At 47.1% G+C, this 19,630-nt stretch overlaps 6 pseudogenes; all 6 read right to left on the reverse strand.

Moving 5' to 3' along the window:
* Window positions 1–8,326: 8,326 nt before the first annotated feature.
* LOC143937047 (5S ribosomal RNA) lies at window positions 8,327–8,446 on the reverse strand (annotated as a pseudogene).
* Window positions 8,447–8,541: 95 nt separating this feature from the next.
* LOC143936860 (5S ribosomal RNA) lies at window positions 8,542–8,660 on the reverse strand (annotated as a pseudogene).
* Window positions 8,661–12,591: 3,931 nt separating this feature from the next.
* On the reverse strand, window positions 12,592–12,710 carry LOC143937683 (5S ribosomal RNA; annotated as a pseudogene).
* A 2,710-nt stretch (window positions 12,711–15,420) lies between these two features.
* Window positions 15,421–15,539, reverse strand: LOC143937498 (5S ribosomal RNA; annotated as a pseudogene).
* Window positions 15,540–15,640: 101 nt separating this feature from the next.
* LOC143937733 (5S ribosomal RNA) lies at window positions 15,641–15,759 on the reverse strand (annotated as a pseudogene).
* Window positions 15,760–16,080: 321 nt separating this feature from the next.
* Window positions 16,081–16,199, reverse strand: LOC143937531 (5S ribosomal RNA; annotated as a pseudogene).
* Between the last annotated feature and the right edge of the window lie 3,431 nt (window positions 16,200–19,630).

The raw sequence follows: 19,630 nt of genomic DNA on the forward strand, positions 1-19,630 counted from the left end.
AAGAAGTAGTTCAGGCACAAAGAACAATGAGCTTCACATGTTTGGATTAATTATCTGTTTTTCCAGCCTTTTCTGACTATTTAAGACCCTCCCCAAACTTGTGAACAGCACTCATACATGGTCAACATGGGAAAGACAAAGGAGCATTCCAAGGCCATCAGAGACAAGATCGTGGAAGGTCACAAGGCTGGCAAGGGGTACAAAACCCTTTCCAAGGAGTTGGGCCTACCTGTCTCCACTGTTGGGAGCATCATCCGGAAGTGGAAGGCTTATGGAACTACTGTTAGCCTTCCACGGGCTGGACAGCCTTTTAAAGTTTCCTCCCGTGCCGAGGCCAGGCTTGTCCAAAGAGTCAAGGCTAACCCAAGGACAACAAGGAAGGAGCTCCGGGAAGATCTCATGGCAGTGGGGACATTGGTTTCAGTCAATACCATAAGTAACGTACTCCACCGCAATGGTCTCCGTTCCAGACGAGCCCGTAAGGTACCTTTACTTTCAAAGCGCCATGTCAAGGCTCGTCTACAGTTTGCTCATGATCACTTGGAGGACTCTGAGACAGACTGGTTCAAGGTTCTCTGGTCTGATGAGACCAAGATCGAGATCTTTGGTGCCAACCACACACGTGACGTTTGGAGACTGGATGGCACTGCATACGACCCAAAGAATACCATCCCTACAGTCAAGCATGGTGGTGGCAGCATCATGCTGTGGGGCTGCTTCTCAGCCAAGGGGCCTGGCCATCTGGTCCGCATCCATGGGAAGATGGATAGCACGGCCTACCTGGAGATTTTGGCCAAGAACCTCCGCTCCTCCATCAAGGACCTTAAGATGGGTCGTCATTTCATCTTCCAACAAGACAACGACTCAAAGCACACAGCCAAGAAAACCAATGCCTGGTTCAAGAGGGAAAAAATCAAGGTGTTGCAGTGGCCTAGTCAGTCTCCTGACCTTAACCCAATTGAAAACTTGTGGAAGGAGCTCAAGATTAAAGTCCACATGAGACACCCAAAGAACCTAGATAACTTGGAGAAGATCTGCATGGAGGAGTGGGCCAAGATAACTCCAGAGACCTGTGCCGGCCTGATGAGGTCTTATAAAAGACGATTATTAGCTGTAATTGCAAACAAGGGTTATTCCACAAAATATTAAACATAGGGGTTGAATAATAATTGACCCACACTTTTATGTTTAAAATTTATTAAAATTTAACTGAGCAACATAACTTTTTGGTTTGTAAGATTTATGCATCTGTTAATAAATCCTGCTCTTGTTTAAAGTTTGAAGGCTCTAACTTATTTGCATCTTATCAAACCTGCTAAATCTGCAGGGGGTTGAATACTACTTGTAGTCACTGTATACCACAACGACATTGTCAGAGGGGCACCACTTGACAGGACACGGGGCTTTCATTCCGGTGGCATCTCCCATTGGAGGAAGGGATGATGGCCCCAACCCCTTGGCAGCAGGTTCTTTCATGTACAGACCAGGGCGGCTCATCTTCCCTTCTGGAGTCTTCACCTTAGATGGGGGAGTTGCACTTTGGGGGGTCTGAGTGATACCTAATGCGCTGTACTGGAAGGGCTTGACATTCCCGCATATGTGTCCCCTCCCCCTGGATGCGCCCCTTGTCCCCCCCTCTGGCTCCCACCTACTCTTTGCCGACATTGCCTTCTGCAGCTTTCGGGGACCCTGGATGACTTATTTATTGAGCCTATTGGTATCAGACACTGCTTCCCTCCAGGGTGACTCTGGACCCCCCTGGAGGATTTACCCCTTACTGTTTGGGCGGTCCCAGCCTCCCTCTGGATTCTCTACACAGCCCCCGATGGCGATGCAGGAGAGACACTAATTGGCGGGCCCCAGGACTGCTGCTCGGGTGAAGCCTCCCATTGGATGGAGGGATGGTGGCACCAGCCCCTTGCCTGCCGGATTTTCCATGCACCGACCAGGGCTGCTCCTCTTTCATCTTGATGTGGTGACCATGAACTAACCGGTCTTCTGTATACACTAGTCCACCTGTATACACTAGCAAGTATGCATACTCTAGCCTCGCTCTCTGTATACCCTAGCAAGTCTGCATACTCCTGCCTCTCTGTGTAACCCAGCCTCACTCTCTCTCTGTATACCCTAGCCTCCATCTCTGCATACCCAGGACGTTCTTCTGTATAATCTAGCCTGTGTTTTGTACACTTTAGCCTCTCTGTATAAACTAGCCGGTCTTCTGCATACACGAGTCTCTCTGTATACCCTTGGATGTCTTTTGTATACACTAGCTGCTCTTTATACATTAGCTCTCTGTATACCCAAGCCTCTCTGTATACACTAGTCCGTCTGTATACACTAGCAAGTCTGCATACAGCAGCCTCTCTGTGTAACCCAGCCGCTCTCTCTGCATACCCAAGATGTTCTTCTCTATAATCTAGCCTATTTGTATACACTAGCCTGTCTTTTGCACACATTAGCCTCCCTATATAAACTAGCCGGTCTTCTGTATACACTAGTCCGTCTGTATACACTAGCAAGTATGCATACTCTAGCCTCTCTCTCTGTATACCCTAGCCTCCATCTCTGCATACCCAGGACGTTCTTCTGTATAATCTAGCCTATCTGTATACACTAGTGTATACAGACAGACTAGTGTATACAGAGGACCGACTAATGTGTACAGATAGGCTAGATTATACAGAAGAACGTCCTGGGTATGCAGAGCGCTCAGCTTCAAGGTATGGCCAATGTGAGTAATATGAGGGACACTCCTCACCCCCGCCCCCACCTACCAGATCTGACTTTCATCCCCTTGCCCTCTCTGCCCCGGTCATCTGGTGGCAGTTTTATGCACTCCCTGGCCCCCACCCATTCATAATCCTTACCGACCTTTCTTTCCGCTGCTCACAGAAACACACTGGATGACTTGTCTAATTAACCAACTTGTACAAGACACCGCTATCCTCCTGTCTGACAACGGTCCCCCTTGGAGGCTTTACCCCTCACTGTTTGGGTGGTCCCTGCCTCTCCCTGGATGCTCCACATATACCACAACGACATTGTCAGAGGGGCACCACTTGACAGGACACGGGGCTGTCATGCCGGTGGCATCTCCCATTGGAGGAAGGGATGATGGCCCCAACCCCTTGGCAGCAGGTTCTTTCATGTACAGATCAGGGCGGCTCATCTTCCCTTCTGGAGTCTTGACCTTAGATGGGGGATTTGCACTTTGGGGGGTCTGAGTGATACCTAATGCGCTGTACTGGAAGTGCTTGACATTCCCGCATATGTGTCCCCTCCCCCTGGATGTGCCCCTTGTCCCCCCCTCTGGCTCCCACCTACTCTTTGCCGACATTGCCTTCTGCAGTTTTCGGGGACCCTGGATGACTTATTTATTGAGCCTATTGGTACGAGACACTGCTTCCCTCCAGGGTGACTCTGGACCCCCCTGGAGGATTTACCCCTTACTGTTTGGGCAGTCCCAGCCTCCCTCTGGAGATGCAGGAGAGACACTAATTGGCGGGCCCCAGGACTGCTGCTCGGGTGAAGTCTCCCATTGGATGGAGGGATGGTGGCCCCAGCCCCTTGCCTGCCGGGTTTTCCATGCACCGACCAGGGCTGCTTCTCTTTCATCTTGATGTGGTGACCATGGAGGGGAGGAGTTGAAATTTATGGGGTCCGGGTGTTTGCTGGTGGGAGTGCGCTAAAGGACTTGACATTTCTGCATGTTTGTCCCCTCTCCCCTGTTTCCCCCCTCCCTTCCCCCCCTTCCCTTACCTCCTTTCCCTCCCCCTTTCCCCCTTCCACTCCCCCTTTCCCCCCTTACACTCCCCCTTTCCCCCTTCCCTGCCCCTTTTCCCCCCGGGGCGTGGACGGGGGAGCGGGGGTAAGGAGAGGACAATCTGCCAAAGGGAGAAAGGCATTTGTTTGGGGACTGCATGTACTTTAGGGGTATGGGACAGGGGGGTGGTGGATCCCATTCTGTGATGCCTTTTCTGTTGTGACGGGCTCCCTCGTGCATGCCTACGTTTAGGGCGAGCCGAGGAGACCCCTCAGTGCTAACAGTTATATGCTCTACCTCTGTTTTGGTTATACTATTGTTTTTTGTTTCTTTGATGTTACTGATTGTCTTTTATTTGCATACCGGTATCAGACGTGACATTTACCACTGCCGGGGCTGGGGGGACTAGGATTCGGGGGCTCCCTCTCCAACCTGTCTACCCAATTACCCAAGTAGGACAGCGCGTTAAACCCAGTGTACATCTGGTAAGCGCTATAGCATAATTGTGCTGTTTTAGTATACCCTTCCTGTACTGTTGAGTGCGGACAACCCTTAACTTCCCTCTCCCCCTGGGGTTGAGGTGCCCGGCCTCTTTTTCCCTTTACCTTTCCTTGCATTTGCCCTTCCTTTCTCCCCCTTAGTTCCCACCATGCATTACCTACCCAAAACCTACCTTGGTTCAACTTTCTTTGCTTTTCTCTGATGTCCCCCCCCCCCCTCCCCGAGGAGCGATGGCAGACTCAGTCAAGGTCACCTCTCTAAACGTTAAGGGACTGAACTCCCCTGAAAAACGGTGGATCCTCCTGTGAGAACTGAACACATCCTGTACTGATGTGGCCTTTATACAAGAAACACATTTTAAAAATACTAGCCTCCCCTTTCTATGGTCGAGATCCTTCCCTAAGGTCTACCACTCTACTAACCCCTCCTCTCCATTCTGATCTCTAGCAGGCTCCCCTGGGTTCTCCAGGATTCTCTGGTGGACCCTGGGGGCCAATATCTTTTTCTTAGGGGCCACATTGGAGAGCGCCTTTTTACATTTGCCACTGTGTACGCTCCCAATGATCACCAAGACACGTTCCTCAGAACTACCCTGCACAGATGATGTGACTTTCGGGAGGGCCAATTGATATTAGGTGGGGACTTTAATGTCCCCTTTCGCCATCGGTTGACACTTCTGCCTCTTGCTCCTCGCTCCCTACCCCTCACCTAGGTCTCTATTCTGGCACCTTAATGAGAGCCTGCTCCAGATACCGGATATTTTAGCAGATGTGACCAGGGAATTGGACCTTTATTTCCAAGAAAACTAAAGCAGGACTGTGACCCGGGGATAATTTGGGAGGCTCACAAGTCAGTACTCCGCAGGGTACTTATCAGGCACGGGGCGCGCATCAAACGAACACGGAAGGAACAGCTTGCTAATCTGTTTCGTGAACTTGCCTCTGTGGAAACGAAACATAAACATACCCCCTTACGGACCTTAGAGATTGAATTGGGGACACTCCATACCCATATTGCTGTCCTACTCCATTATAAAGCGAAAGCGGCACTCCAGTTTTGTCGTAAACTGACGTAGGAGTCAGAGGACAAATGCAGAAAAATCTTAGCCAGGTCGGTAAAGGAGTTGAAATCTGGCTCTTACATACCACAGTTGATAGATGAGAATGGCCAGAGGGCCTCTACCCCAACCCAAATAGTCGAAGTCTTTGAAAAATGTTACTCTGATCTCTACAACCTGCCCGATTCAGGGTCTGGACAGGACAATATAGACAGATATGTAACCGGTTCTGGTCTACCAACCCTCTCATCGGAATCACGGGAGTACTTGGAGGACCCGATCACACTGGAAGAAGTCCAGACGGCCGTGGGACCTCCGAAGGTGGGTAAGGCTCCGGGCCCTGACGGATATACCGCACAATACTTTAAGACCTTCCTCCCTATTCTCGGCCCGCGCTTGGTGAATTTATTTAATACTCTGAGCTCGAATGGGGATTTTCCTGAGGATACCCTTAGAGCCCACATCTCGTTGATACCTAAGGAGGGCAAAGACCCAGGCCTATGTGGGAGCTACAGACCCATTTCCCTCCAAAATTCGGTCCTAAAACTATTCTCTAACTCCTCGCCACGTGATTGGCACATCACTTGTAGTCCCTTATACATATTGACCAGTTAGGTTTTATTCCCACCAGGGAAGATAGGGACAACACCACTAAGGTGCTTACCCTGATCCGTAAAGCAAAGTCATCTGGGACCCCTTGTCTTTTCATGAGTACTGATATTGACCAGTTAGGTTTTATTCCCACCAGGGAAGATAGGGACAACACCACTAAGGTGCTTACCCTGATCCGTAAAGCAAAGTCATCTGGGACCCCTTGTCTTTTCATGAGTACTGATGCCGAGAAGGCTTTTGATCGGGTCAAATGGACATTAATGTTCTCGGTCCTTCGCCATATAGGTCTGAGTGAACGGATGCTGGCATGGATAAGTAAGATATACTCACGTACTTACATTCCACCGGACATCGCGCGTACGTTTATGTTGAACTTCCCCCCACCCCTTGTCACTAAGATAAGCAGTTTGCTTCACGGGTGGCATTCTGGCCTCCATTCCTGGTTCAGCAGATGCAATCTCATTAAAATGAACATACTCCCTAAATTTACTTATCTTTTCCAAGCTCTCCCGATCCAGATTCCAGTCCTGTTTTTTAAGCAAGCTCAATCCTTGCTCACTCAATTTAACTGGGCCCACAAAAATCCCAGACTTAAGCGGTCACAGCTGACATTGTCTAAACAACAGGGAGGGTTGGTTCTCCCTAACTTGCGACGCTACTACCTGGCCTCCCATCTGGGGCGTGTATTGGACTGGAATCGAAACAAATTTTCTAAGCTCACTCCCGAATTCCGCTAAGAAGCGCCATGTGGTGCTATAAGTATTTACCCACAGAATTTATGTCACATCCCACTATAGGGGCTTAGTTGAAAGTCAGTCACCTGATCGCTACCCAAAACACACTCACGTCTTTGACTTCCCCCCTATTCCCTATACGTGGCCATCCAACCTTTGAACTGGGGACCCACTTAGAAATTCCAACCTAGACAATGCGTCTAAATTCGTCATTGATGGAAAATGGCCTTCTTTCTCAACCCTAACAGATCCGACAGGGCTTTTCCAACTGCCTTTTTGGAGAGCGGCGCAACGACATCATTTTCTCCATTCCATCCCCAATCCTCAAACGTTCGCCCGCCCTCAGACGGAGTTTGAGACTCTATGCAGGAGCGAAGGCCCTTTGGCCCACATTCTCTCTCAAACAGATTACCCACACTTAACCTGTCTGGCCAACTGGGAAAAGGACCTTAATTGCTAATTTTCCCCAGCACAGAGACAACGCATTATCACTTTGGCTCTCAAAATGTCGCTGTGCACGAAGATACAGGAGACGAATTTTAAACTTCTCACCAGGTGGTATTTGACACCATCAAAGCTGCAGAAATGTTTCCCCTCTTCCTCGAACATATGCTGGAGGTGTGGAGAAGAAGAGGGCACGTTGCTGCACATTTTTTGGTCCTGCCTCAGCTTGGTGGACTTCTGGACAGAGATCCGATGCATGACACAAAAATTCACAGACTTCTCCATCCAGGAAGAGGCTGCATTCTTTCTCTTGTACCATTCACAGATTCCCATTAAGAAGTACAAAAAAATCTATTTTACGGCATGTGATTAATGCGGCGAAATCCTGCATCCCTCTCTATTGGAAAAAATGTTCCCCCCCTTTCATTACTCACTGGCTTAGGAAAATAGAGGACATTAAAAAAAATGGAGGACTTGATCCTCACATCACAAGGTAAACAAGAATTTTTTAAACAAACCTGAGACATCTGGAATACCTTTATATTCTCGCTAGAAGGATGTCGCCTGCTATCGCCTTAGTGCTCTGAGCTTTCCTTGACTGGCCCCTTGGACAGTGGCTGCCATCGTGTCTCGTCCCCTCTTCTCCTTTTCTGATCTTTCAACCCTTCTCTTTTCGGCCTTCCTCCCCTATCTCTCACCCCCTCCACCCCCTCTCTCTTTTGGAAAGAGTGGAAAATTGGGAATGACGGCCCCACACCCCCCTCTGGATGGATTATGCCGGAGGGACCTGGGGTTTGTGTGACCCTGGATCTTGGTACAGTACTTTATCCGTGCCTCGAATCATTGTGATTGATGGAAGGCAGACTCACAGTTGCGAATATACCTGTATCAAGTATTGTTCAGCTGCTTTTTGCTCTGTATTTCTCTGTTGCATTATGTACTTGGGGGACCGTCTTCCCCTATTTGGAGAAAAAATTATATTTGAAAAAAAAAGAAGCCTACGACACCTGGTATTCCCAGGCAGTCTCCCATCCAGGCATTAACCAGGCCGGACCCTGCTTAGCCTCCAAGATCAGATGAGATGGAACAGATTCAGTGTGATGTGGCCGTAGCCAATATCTTCAGGCACTCTCAACTCTCTTGACAAACACCAAGATGGTCACCTTGGAAACAAGCGGAAAAAAATAGGTCAATGGCCACAACATAAAAAGAAGCCTACGGCATCTGGAAATCCCAGGCGGTCTCCCATCCAGGTACTAAACTGGTCCCAACCCTGCTTAGCCTCTGAGATCAGATAAGATTGGGCTCTTTCAGGGTGGTGTGGCCGTAGGAGATTTCTTCAGGCACTCTCAACCTTGACTAACGCCAATATGGTCACCTTGGGAAACAAACAAAAAAATCAAGTCAACGCCAACAACATGAGAAGAAGTCTACAGCACCTAGTATTCCCAGGTGGTCTCCCATCCAGGTATTAACAAGGCCCGACCCTGTTTAGTCTCTGAGAACAGACGAGATCTGGTGCTTTCAGGGTTATGTGGCCATAGGCGAGCTCTTCAAGCACTCTCAACCCTCTTGACAAACACCAAGATGGTCACCTTGGTAAACAAAAAAACAAAAAAACAAGTCAACGCCAACAACATAAAAATAAGCCTCCAGCACCTAGTATTCCCAGGTGGTCTCCAATCCAGGTACTAGCAAGGCCCGACCCTGTTTAGCCTCTGAGATCAGAGGAGATCGGGCGCTTTCAGGCTTATGTGCCCATAGGCAATCTCTTTGGGCACTCTCAACCCTCTTGACAAATGCCAAGATAGTCACCTTGGGAAACAAGCGAAAAAAAAACAGGTCAATGTCAACAACATAAAAAGAAGACTACGGCACCTGGTATTCCAAAGCCATCTCCCATCCAGGGACTAACTAGGCCCAACCCTTCTTAGCCTCAGAGATGAGAAGAGATAGGGCTCTTTCAGGGTGATGCTGCTGTAAGCGAACTCTTTGGGCACTCTCAACCCTCTTGACAAATGCCAAGATGGTCACCTTGGGAAACAAGTGAAAAAAAAAAAAAACGAATCAAGGCCAACAACATAAAAAGAAGCCTACAATAACTGGTATTCCCAGGTGGTCTCCCATCCAGGTACTAACCAGGCCTGACTCTTCTTAGCCTCCAAGATCAGACGAGATTGGGTGCTTTCAGAGTGCTCGGACTCTTTCCCCATCACTAATGGGATGAGGCAGGGGTGCCCTCTGTCTCCCCTAATTTTTATTCTGACACTGGAACCACTTATGTGTCACGTTCGGAATGACCCGAATATTACTGGCATATCCAAACCCTCGGCACACCACAAAATTGCGGCGTACGCTAACGATCTAATTTCTTTTGTCTCCAATCCACACATTTCGCTTCCCAATATACTCGCGGCTCTCCGGCGATACGGCAGCCTATCAAACTATAAAATCAATTGCACCTTTGGCTGTATTGAATATATCGGTCCCGGATGGTGAGGCCAAGAGGCTACGCTCCGCTTTTCCATTCTACTGAGCTGAAAAATCTATACGTTACCTGGGCGTTGACATCGCAGCGGATTTGGCGCAATTGTACCCCGCTTAATTTTGTCCCTCTCCTGAATAGACTGAAATCTGATTTGGGAAACTGGCATGCTTTAACACTGACCTGGTTCAGGCGCTGTAATGCATTCAAAATGACGGCCCTCCCGCGGATTTTATACTTGTTCCAGACATTACCGATCCGGTTACCCCCAATTTTTTTCAGACAACTGCAGGTGCTGCTCCGGGACTTTATTTGGCCGCGCAAACCGCCCAGAGCCCGTTTGCAATTGCTTGCCAGACCAAAGGACAAGGGGGGTCTGGGTCTCCCAGATCTGAGACAATACTACAGAGTGACTCTGCTAGCGAGAGTCGTTGATTGGCATTGTAATGGCCCACACAAGCAGTGGGTGGAGATGGAGATTGAGGATGGATCCATTCCCCTATTGACCTCCCCGTGGCTCCTGTCCTCCCTACCAAAAGACCTCAGAGATCACCCCGTAGTGGGAGCTACGTTGGCTGTTGTGCGGAGGTTGTTCCGCTGCACACACATTGCTCCCCTGCCGTCACCAATGACTCCGGTTATAGGTAATCCAGACTTCCCACCGGGATTTACCAACAAGAAACTGCGACAGTTGACAGTGGTGGGGAAACAGCGTCTGGGAGAGGTGTGGCCCTCGGGAGGGCTCCCGACCACGCAAACTGTCGCCAAGCTTTCTGACCCTCCGCTTGACTTGTTTAGTGCTTATCAACTTCATCACTTTCTTCTGGCCATACAAAGGGCCCCCTACACTCCTAGAGACCTGACACCCTATGAATCCATCTGTCACAAAAAGGAACCTGTGCGACACACCCTCTCCCTCCTGTACAACCTATTAAGTAGTCAGGAGGAGGAGTCGACCCCACCATTTATCCACAAATGGGAGAGGGACTTTGGCATCACATTTACCCCACAACAGATAGGCAAGATCCTGACATTAGTACATAAAGCTTCCATCGCAAACCAATATCAAGAATCAGGATACAAGATAGTCTCACGCTGGTATAGAGTCCCATACCTTCTGAATAAAATGAATAGATCGATCCCGGATGTTTGTTGGAGGTGCAATTCAGATACGGGGACCATGGGACACATTTTCTGGGCATGCCTGGCCTTGAGGAACTTTTGGGTGGAGGTGACCGAGACGATAAAAACTCTCAGAAATGTAGATATCGCAGACAACCCAGCAGCGTTCCTTCTACACTTGACCGAACAGCCTGTTCGAAAATACAAAAAAACCCTCCCGATGCAACTCCTGAACGCCGCCCGGGCCTGCATTCCCACACTGTGGAGGCAGCCTCAGCCCCCCATCCAAAGTGCTGTGGTATTCCAAAGTCAATCATATTCTCCGGATGGAAGAATTGACCGCCACCCTTCACAACACTGAAGAGGCATTTAGTGTTACATGGAGGCCCTGGAGGTATTTTTCTGGTACTTGAGACTACATTCGGGAGGTGAGCAGCGCCCCTGTCCCAGAAAAAGAATGAACATCTAACGTTTACCTACGTAGGCCATGTCTGCCCTCGGTGGCATCCCCCCCCCCCTCCCTTTTCGTCTTTATTTTTCTATTTTTCCCCGCCGCCATCCCCCCCCCTCCTCTCTCTCCGTCTTTGCACTCTCTTCTTCCCCCGTCCTCCCTTTTGACTATGCCTTGTCTCCTTACTAGCCTTTGGGACCCAGAAGAGCCCCAGGGTTCTGGACACGACCGGCTCATATTTTACTCTGGTTCACATAGGTCATGATAAGCTGGCTCGCTGTGGTCCCAGTTGCTCTCCATGAATACATTTGTCCGAACAGGGCTGCATTAGTTATACTGTACTACATGTCCGAGGTGGGGTTTCTCTCATTTCTGCATGAAACTCTAGGACTCCCCTCTGAGAACCCAGAGTTATTTGGCTGCCTATTTTTTGTTACCATGTAATTGTGACCCTGGGTCATGCTGTATGGTTGACTGTTATATTTATGTTGTTCTACTTATACTTAATAAAAGAATAAAACAAAAAAATAAGTCAATGCCAACAACTTAAAAAAAGCCTATGGCATCGAGAAATCCCAGGCGTTCTCCCATCCAGGTACTAACCAGGTCCCAACCCTGCTTAGCCTCTGAGATCAAATGAGTTTTGGCTCTTTCAGGATGATGCAGCCATAGTAGATTTTTTCAGGCACGCTCAACCCTCTTGACAAACGCCAAGATGGTCACCTTGGGAAACAAACAAAAAAAAACAAGTCAACGCCAACAACATAAAAAGAAGCCTACCGCACCTAGTATTTCCAGGCGGTCTCCCATCCAGGTATTAACAAGGCGCGACCCTTTCTAGCCTCTGAGATCAGCGGAGATTGGGCGCTTTCAGGGTGATGTGCCCATAGGCAATCTCTTTGAGCACTCTCATCCCTCTTGAAAAATGCCAAGATAGTCACCCTGGGAAACAAGCGAAAAAAAACAGGTCAACGCCAACAACATAAAAAGAAGACTACGGCACCTAGTGCCGTCTCCCATTCAAGTACTAACTAGGCCCAACCCTTCTTAGCCTCTGAGATCAGAAGAGATAGGGTGCTTTCAGGGTGATGCGGCTGTAAGCGTTCTCTTTAGGCACTCTCAACCCTCTTGACAAATGCCAAGATGATCACTTTGGGAAACAAGCGAAAAAAACAGGTCAACACCAACAACATAAAAATAAGCCTGCGGCATCTGGAAAACCCAAGCGGTCTCCCATCCAGGTACAAACCAGGCCCAACCCTGCTTAGCTTCTGAGACCAAACGAGATTGGGCGCTTTCAGGGTGTTGTGCTCGTAGGCAATTTCTTTGTGCACTCTCAACCCTCTTGACACATGCCAAGATGGTCACCTTGGGAAACAAGGGAAAATAAAACAGGTCAACGCCGACAACATAATGAGAAGCCTACGGCACCTGGTATTCCCAAGCTGTCTCCCATCCAGGTACTAACCAGGCCCATTGCTGCTTAGCCTCCGAGATCAGATGAGATTGGGCTCTTTCAGGGTGATTTGGCCGTAGGCACTCTCTTTGGGCACTCTGAAGCCTCTTGACAAAGGCCAAGATGGCACTTTGGGAAACAAGCTAAAAAAAACAGGTCAAAGCCAACAACATAAAAAGAAGCCTACGGCATCCAGTATTCCCAGGCGATCTCCCAATCAAGACACTAACCAGACCAGATCCTTCTATGGCACCTGGTCTTCCCAGGCAGTCTCCAATCCAGGTACAAACCAGGCCTGACGCTGCTTAGCCTCTGAAATCAGACGAGATCGGGTGCTTTCAGGTTGATGTGGCCGTAAGCATTCTCTTCAAGACACACCCAACCCTCTTGACAAACGCCAAGATGGTCGCCTTGAGAAACAAGCAAAAAAAACAGGTCAAAGCCAACAACATAAAAAGAAGCCTATGGGCTTACAGCGGACCCTAAGAGATGGGACCCACTAGCTCTGTCATGGTTCGGACGCTGTAATATGAACGCAATGCCACGACTTCTGTATCTACTACAAGCCTTACCTATCAAAATACCCCAGACTTTCTTTCATGCGGTTCGCTCAACCTTTATCAAGTTCCTCTGGCACGGAAAACATATGCGTATTGGTAGGGCAATGCTGTTGCGACCGAAATTGCGGGGAGGTATTGGCTTCCCGGACCCTGCTCTATATTACACAGCGACGCACATGACACCGGTGGTTGACTGGTGCTGGTGTTCTGCCATATACATGCGCAGTACGGAGCAGACGAAGCTTCGGAAAATCTCCGAAGCCGAACGGCGCCTGCGCGGTGAGTGGAGGTGGTAGCCCCACCATCCAAGCGGACATAGGGTTGTGAATATTAGAGGGCCCCTCGCAGGCGAGCTTAGCTCGCCACGCTTCGGGCTCGGCCTCGCTGCGCTCGGCTCTTTTATATTCTTACTCTATGTCCACTTGGATAGTGGGGATAGAAACTGGACTCAGTGCGCAGGCGCCGTTCATGCTCGGCAATTTTCGGAATCTGTGTTGCTGTGTACTGCGCATGCGCAGTACACAGCGGACACTATCCGATGGGGGACCATATGTGATAGGACACCGGCATGGGGAACTGAAACTATGGGTCAAGCTAGAGCAGGAGATGGTGCGGGTTCCACTGACTGGTCTGCCTTGGGCGGGGAGGCCATTGGAGCCCTGTGTGACTACTCACCCGTTAATTGGCCCCTCGCTCGCCGAGATGGATAGTTTTTTTCACCTTTCCCACCTGACTAACTTCCCTTCTCCTATGACCCCAATTATTGGACATCCTAGATTCCCTCCGGGCCTGTCTGACCAGGCCTTTACCAGGCAAGCCCCGAAAGGGCTTCTGAGAGCAGCCCTATTTCTTGGACCCACGGGCTTGATTCCCATGGGGACCATACTGCTAGAGCAAGTACCTGTTGCATTGGATAGCTGGAGAGCTAGACAGCTAATCCATTTCCTCTGATCACTACCTAACCATTCGTTCTTCTCTAGACAATTCCACCCCTTCGAGGAACTTTGCCTGGATGATGGCCCAGTTCGTGGTTTCCTCTCTAGGTCCTTCCAAATCCTGACAGACGCACAATCCTCCACGGATCCACCCTTCCTAGCTAAATGGAAAAGGACTTACAAACTACATTCTCCAAACCACAGAAGGACAGAATACTCTTTTTCGCCCATAAGTCGTCACTCTGCAGTAAATATCAGGAGATCTCATATAAGCTGATCACACGCTGGTATCGTACACCGGTGGTGTTGGCCAAAATATTCCCCGGTCAATCTGACCGCTGCTGTCGCTGCGGGCAACAGGCTGGCACCATTCTCCACACTTTCTGGGAATGCCCTAAATTACAAACATTCTGGCAGCCTGTCCTGAGACTCATCCACAAGTTCACAGACATTTCCTTAGCCAATGATCCCACAGCAGTTCTTCTTAATCTAACTCCTATGTCGAGAAAGCGTTATCATAAGTCCTTACTTAAACATCTCCTCAATGCAGCTAGGGCCTGTATCCCAAGTCAGTGGAAAGAGCAATCTGCTCCAATGGTGACCCAATGGTTCGCAAGGGTAAATGATATTGAACGAATGGAAGACCTGACTGCCACAATGAGGGATAAAACGGAGGAGCATGGGAACAGATGGTTCTACTGGACCCAGTTTCGCTTTTCGGAAGAATACCTCCGCGAGACATAGTAAGCTCATGGTGATCGTTGGAGATCGCTGTTCCAAACGTTGGACAGCTGATGAGCTGGTGAGCCGAGGGCGTCTCTTGCTCCCTGGGAGGGGACCCCATCCTATCCACTCTACCCACGACACCCCCTTACCCCTTCTTTTCCTTTTCTGCCATTTCCTTCCCCAATCTTCTCTTTCCCCTTCTCCCTCCTTTCAGTTCTACTATTTCCCTTCTTAACTCAAAAAAGGGAAAAGAAAATGGTATGTTCCGACCCCATTTGACTACTACACAATACTCTTCCCCTATCTATGGATATCTAAACTCTTCGAGGACAGCAGGGCTAGTATCAATAATATTTTAAGTGGTAGAGGATCCCAACGAGATGGAGCTTTAATCTCATCTTGATATGACCGCAAAGCTGTACACATGCTATTCTCCTCGGACTTCTTACCATTGGCTCTGATATCCATACAATATGATCGTTTGTTTGTAACTATTTGTATCACACATTCTGTGAAGTTGCCTTTGCATTGTATGTTGCATACTACTAAATAAAAAAAAATAAAAAAAAGAAGCCTATGGCACCTGGTATTCCCAGGCGGTCTCCCATCCAGGTACTAACCAGGCCCGACACTGTTTAGCATCCGAGATCAGACGAGATTGGGTGCTTTCAGGGTGATGGGGCCATAGGTAATCTCTTCAGGCACTCTCAACCCTCTTGACATACGCCAAGATGGTCACCTTGGGAAACAAGTGAAAAAAAAAACAGGTCAAGGCCAACAACATAAAAAGAAGCCTACAGCACCTAGTATTCCCAGGTGGTCTCCAATCCAGGTACTAGCAAGGCCCAACCCTGTTTAGCTTCTGAGATCAGAGGAGATCGGGTGCTTTCAGGGTTATGTGCCCATAGGCAATCTCTTTGGGCATTCTCAACCCTCTTGACAAATGCCAAGATAGTCACCTTGAGATACAAGTGATAAAAAACAGGTCAATGTCAACAACATAAAAAGAAGAATACGGCACCTGGTATTCCAACGCCATCTCCCATCCAGGTACTAACTAGGCCCAACACTTCTTAGCCTCAGAAAAGAGAAGAGATAGGGCTCTTTCAGGGTGATGCTGCTGTAAGCGATCTCTTTGGGCACTCTCAACCCTCTTGACAAATGCCAAGATGGTCATCTTGGGAAACAAGCAAAAAAAAGAAAACGAATCAACGCCAACAACATAAAAAGAAGCCTACAATAACTGGTAATCCCAGGTGGTCTCCCATTCAGGTACTAACCAGGCCCGACTCTTCTTAGCCTCCAAGATCAGATGAGATTGGGTGCTTTCAGAGTGATGTGGCCATAGGCAATCTCTTCAGGCACTCTCAACCCTCTTGACAAACACCAAGATGGTCACTTTGGGAAATAAGCGAAAAAAAAACAGGTCAACGCCAACAACATAAAAAGAAGTCTACGACACCTGGTTTTCCCAGGCGGTCTCCCATCCAGGTACTAACAAGGCCCGACTCTATTAGCCTCCAACATCAAACGAGATCGGGTGCTTTCAGGGTGATGTGCCCGTAGGCAATCTCTTCAGGCACTTTCAACCCTCTTGACAAACGCCAAGATGGTCACCTTGGGAAACAAGCAAAAAAATAAAAATAAGTCGGAAGCTAGAGACAATACGGCCCGAGTCCTCAATTTAATCCATGCGGCGCATGTACAGGGAAGGCCCTTGCTTATGTTGTCAACGGATGCGGAGAAGGCCTTTGACAAGGTGGCCTGGCACTTTATGCAGGCCACCCTGGAACATATAGGTCTTGGCCCCAACATGATGAGCAGGGTAATGTCGCTTTACTCCACGCCATCGGCAGCGGTACGGGTGACCGAGTGGTGCTCGGACTCTTTCCCCATCACTAATGGGACGAGGCAGGGGTGCCCTCTGTCTCCCCTAATTTTAATTCTGACACTGGAACCACTTATGTGTCACGTTCGGAATGACCCGAATATTACTGGCATATCCAAACCCTCGGCACACCACAAAATTGCGGCGTACGCTGACGATCTAATTTTTCCCGTCTCCAATCCACACATTTTGCTTCCCAAAATACTTGCGTCTCTACAGCGACACGGCAGCCTATCAAACTATAAAAACAATTGCGCCAAGTCGGCTGTATTGAATATATCGGTCCCGGATGGTGAGGCCAAGAGGCTCCGCTCCTCTTTTCCATTCTACTGGGCTGAAAAATCTATACGTTAACTGGGCGTTGACATCGCAGCCGATTTATCGCAATTGTACCTGCTTAATTTTGTCCCTCTCCTGGATAGACTGAAATCTAATTTGGGAAACTGGCATGCTTTAACACTGACCTGGTTTGGGCGCTGTAATGCATTCAAAATGATGGCCCTCCCTCGGATCTTATACATGTTCCAGACATTACCGATCCGGTTACCCCCAATTTTTTTCAGACAACTGCAGGTGCTGCTCCGGGACTTTATTTGGGTGCGTGAAGGGTGGCGGTCAATTCTTCCATCCGGAGAATATGATTGACTTTGGAATACCACAGCACCTTGGATGGGTGCTTGGATTTTTTTACACAAGTATAAGAATTAAATGAAATAAATAAAGTAGATAGTCGCTAAACGGGTGGATGGTCGAGGGGCTTTTTTTTTTTTTTTTTTTTTTTGTAAAAACCAAATTTTTTTTTTTTTTTTTGTCACGAAATAAGGTAAACTATAGGAAAACTATAGGAAAAATACAATGTGAGTATAAGGGAGAATGTATTATTTTTTTTTTTTTTTTGGGGTGATGTGGATTTGGTTTTTTTTTTTTTTTTTTTTTTTTTTTTTTCTTCTCCTCTCTCTCCCCCCTCCCTTATATGGTACACGAGGGGAGATGGGATAGAACTAAATAAAATTAGATATAACACTATTAATAAATGTATGTAATAAATTTTTTTTTTTTTTTTTTTTTTTTCCTTTTTAAGCACGGTGTAGGGAAAGGGGGGTGAGGGGAAAAACGAACAAATAAGGGACTACTGGTAGAGGGACACTTAACGAGGTGGGGCAGGGTTCGGGTTATTTTATTTATTTATATCTTTTTTTTTTTTTTTTTTCCTTTTCTTCCTCTCCCCCCTCCTCTTCCCCTTCCCCTGTCTCTCCCCATGACCCATTCACATGCCCTCCTTATACCCCTTTTTTCCCGCCTACAACTGTGGCCCCAAAATTTTTTTTTTTTTTTTTTTTTTTTTTTTTTTGGGGGGTCACGGATTAGAAGGGAAAAAATGAAGAAGCCTAATGATATGAAATAAGATATGAGCTTTCAATACTAGAAGCAATAATAGTTGACGAAGATATGAAAAAATAAGCGGCAATGGAAAAACTGACGAGTAGCCAATTCAGACCAGTGGTTCCACTACCTCCCTCTTAATAGGGACCTTACTGGTTAAGTAAGTTAGACTTTTTTTAAGTCAATATAGAGTAGTGTAAGTGTGGGAAAGAGTGGAATAAGTGGTGAGTTGATTAATAGATGTATTAGGACTGAGTGTAAGTAACGAGTAATTATTATTTTTTGTATAGGGTTTTTTTTTTTTTCCTCATATCCCCTTCTATTTTCCTTTTCTTCGGTTACTGGGTGAGATCATCCGTAGAGTAAGGAATAATATACCCCCTCCTAGAACTCTAACATGGAGGGGTTAAAAATCTGTTCTTTTAACGCAAGAGGCCTTAACTCTCCCTCGAAAAGAAGTCAAATTCTAAACTTCTTCCATAAAAGAAAGGTAAATATAATTCTTTTCCAGGAAACGCATTTTCGCTCAGAGCATATTCCGAAATTAACTAATAAGTACTATGTTAATTGGATTCATGATACATTCCCGTATTCTAAGTCAAGAGGGGTATCAATAGCGTTCCATAGAGATACGTTGTGCCAAGTAGTCCAGGAGCACAAAGGGAAAGATGGAAGATCTTTGGCTATAAAGATCAAACTATTTGGCAAGATGTTTACAATTGTTAATCTTTATTTACCAAACTATGAACAAATTGAGAAAGGGATAAAAATTTTAAGGAACGTAATGGATAGTGCAGAAGGAACAACAATAATTGGCGGAGATTTAAACTTTATAATGGATATGAAAATAGATACTACTAATACCCATTCTCAAAGGAGAAATAAACAACTAAAAGAATTTAAAGAATTACTAGATGAATATCAATTGATTGACATATGGAGAATACAACACCTAAAAGAAAAGAATTACACATACCACTCAAATATTCATGATTCCTACCATAGAATAGATTATTTTTTCCTGAATCAATCCGGATTATTGATGACTCCAACAACAGATATAGGAGGATTCTTATGGTCTGATCACGCACCAATATATTTGGAATTAAAAATAAAGGAATATAAAAAAACAAGAGGGACGTGGAGTCTGAACGATAATTTACTTAAAGATAAAAAGTGTGAGGAAGATATACAAGGAGCGATAAAGGAATTTCAGTTAATTCATGTTAGAGATAGCACCTCATCTCCTATACAATGGGAAACATTAAAATGTGTATTGAGGGGACTGTTCATCAAGCACGGATGTAGGATAAAAAGAGAAAAAGAACAAAAAAAAGATCAATTACTGCTGCAAATCGGGATATTGGAAAGTAAACATAAACAGAGTTTGAAGGCAGATGATAACATACTTCTAAAAGACAAAAGAATTGAACTACAGGCCGTGCTTGATGAGGAGTCCCTTCGTATAAGAGATAAGAACAGAACACAATGGTACTACTATGGTAATAAA

Source organism: Lithobates pipiens, unplaced genomic scaffold (genome assembly GCF_037356315.1).
Source record: "Lithobates pipiens isolate NorthernLeopardFrog02 unplaced genomic scaffold, aLitPip1_a1.2 Scaffold_28, whole genome shotgun sequence".
In the NCBI taxonomy this organism is placed as follows: Eukaryota; Metazoa; Chordata; class Amphibia; order Anura; family Ranidae; genus Lithobates; species Lithobates pipiens.